The sequence below is a fragment of the Dipodomys spectabilis genome, unplaced genomic scaffold (genome assembly GCF_019054845.1).
Source record: "Dipodomys spectabilis isolate Male_0828 unplaced genomic scaffold, ASM1905484v1 ptg000171l, whole genome shotgun sequence".
In the NCBI taxonomy this organism is placed as follows: Eukaryota; Metazoa; Chordata; class Mammalia; order Rodentia; family Heteromyidae; genus Dipodomys; species Dipodomys spectabilis.
The window spans coordinates 2,320,210-2,322,500 of NW_024870848.1; the positions used below are offsets into that span (position 1 = coordinate 2,320,210).

The 2,291-nt window shown below is 57.1% G+C and overlaps 1 pseudogene; it reads left to right on the forward strand.

The window, feature by feature from the left end:
* Positions 1 to 2,291, forward strand: part of LOC122119507 — an 8,948-nt pseudogene continuing 6,657 nt past the window's right edge.

Sequence of the window (2,291 nt, forward strand, 5' to 3'; positions counted from 1 at the left end):
ATGGCGGCGGCGGCGGCGACGCTCCGCGGCCCCGCCACGGCTGCATTTCCGGGCGCGGCCGCCGTCGCCGTCGCGTCGATGTCATCAGCCGGCGCCAAGACGCGGGCGCGCATGCGCGCGCTCTCGGCGGAGCGCCACTGCCCATGCACATAGGGTTAGCAGGGAGGGGCCGAACGCTCCCAGCGGAGGGCTATTGCGCATGCGCAGAGGGTTCTTCAGCGGGGACAGGCTGAGCCGGCCTGGCGGAGCGCCATTGCGCTTGCGCACAGGGTTAGACAGCTGGGAGGGGCTGAGCCAGCCTGCGCCAATGCGCATGCGCACAGGGTTCGTCAGCGGGGTGGGGCCTAGCGCTCCCGGCGGAGCGCCGCTGCGCATGCGTGTCCCTTGGCTGCTTGTTCCCTCTGCCCTCCCGCGTGTGGACCCACGGCGCATGCGCACAGGTTGAATCGGCCGGGAGGTGCAGAGCGGACCCTGGAGGGTCGAGTTGCGCATGCGCACAGCCTGAGTCCGCCGGGAGGTGCCTAGGGGACCCCGGAGGATCGAGGTTCCGTCCGCATTGCGCATGCGCACTGGGTGAGTCGGCCGGTACCGTCCGGGCCGCGCGTGTGGTGCGTGCATGCGTGGGATTCCCTCGGTTGCTCTGGTTGGTACTGCGCATGCGTGCCACCTGGGGGGGGGAGGTCCTCCGCGCTGCACCGCACATGCATGAGCCAGCACGCCCCGTCCTTCCCCCCCTCCCCCTCCCCCCCCCCCCCCCCCCCCCCGCCGAGCAGGAACACGCATGCGTGTGCTCCCGGGCTCTGCGGGGTACAGATCTGCGCCTGCGCGGGAGTGGGCTGCGCTGCCCTGCAACGCGCATGCGCGGTTCCCAGAGACAGAGAGACTGACAGACAGACACAGGGACAGTGAGACAGAGTCAGACAGACACTGGGACAAAGACAGACACAGAGATGGACACAGAGAGACACAGACAGATAGATGGACAGACAGACAGAGAAGACAGAGACATGGGCAGGTATAGACAGAGAGACACAGAATGACAGACAGAGAGACAGACAGACAGACAGAGGCAGAGCCAGACAGACAGGGAATGACAGAGAGAGACAGACAGAGACGGACAGACATAGAGCAAAACAGACAGACACTGGGACAAAGACAGACAGAGACAGACACACAGATGGACGCAGAGAGAGACACAGACAGACAGATGGACAGACAGACAGAGGCAGAGACAGACACAGACATAGAGAAAGACAGACAGACACAGAGAATGACAGACAGACATGAAAGACAGACAGAGAATGACAGAGAGACACAGACAGACAGATACTGACACAGACAGACAAAGAAAGACAGAACGAGACCCAGACAGACACAGGAGACAGAGACAGAAAGACAAAGAGACAGACAGACACAGAAGTCAGAAGTAGACTGATGACAGACAGACCGAGACAGACAAAGACAGAATGAGACAGAGACAGACAGACAGTGAGACAGACATGGACAGGCAGACACAGACGGACAGACAGAAAGACAGAGACAGAAGTAGACTGACAGACACAGACAGACAAAGAAAGAGAGAACGAGACACAGACAGACTGACAGAGGAGACAGACAGAGACAGAGAGACAAAGACAGACAGACACAGACCATGGACAGGCATAGACAGACAGAGACAGAGACAGACAGAAACACAGACAGACACAGAAAGACAGACAGAGACAGAGAGACAGATGGATCAAGGCAGAGCTAGAGATAGACAGACAGACAGACAGACATAAACACGGACATGGACAGAGTCAGAGACACAGAGAGACAAAGACAGACAGACAGACACAGAAAGAGAAAGAGAGACACCGAGACGGACAGACAGACAGACACAGAGAGACAGACAGACAGAGAAAGGGAGATAGAGCGAGACAGACACAAACAGAACAGACAGACAGACACAGAGCAAGATAAACATAGAGCAAGACAGACAGACACAAAAAGAGACAGAGGAACAGACTGACAAAGACAGAGACAGACAGACACAGAGAGACACAGAGACAGACTCAGACACTGGGACAGACAGATGGGACACAGATAGACAAACAGAGACAGAAAGAGACAAAGACTGACAGACAGACAGAGACACAGAGATACACAAACAGAGCAGACAGACAGACACAGAGGACAGACAGACAGAGACATAGACACGGACATGGACAGAGTCAGAGACAGAGAGACAAAGACAGACAGACACAGAGAGACAGACAAAGAGACACAGACAGACACAGAGGCAGACAGAC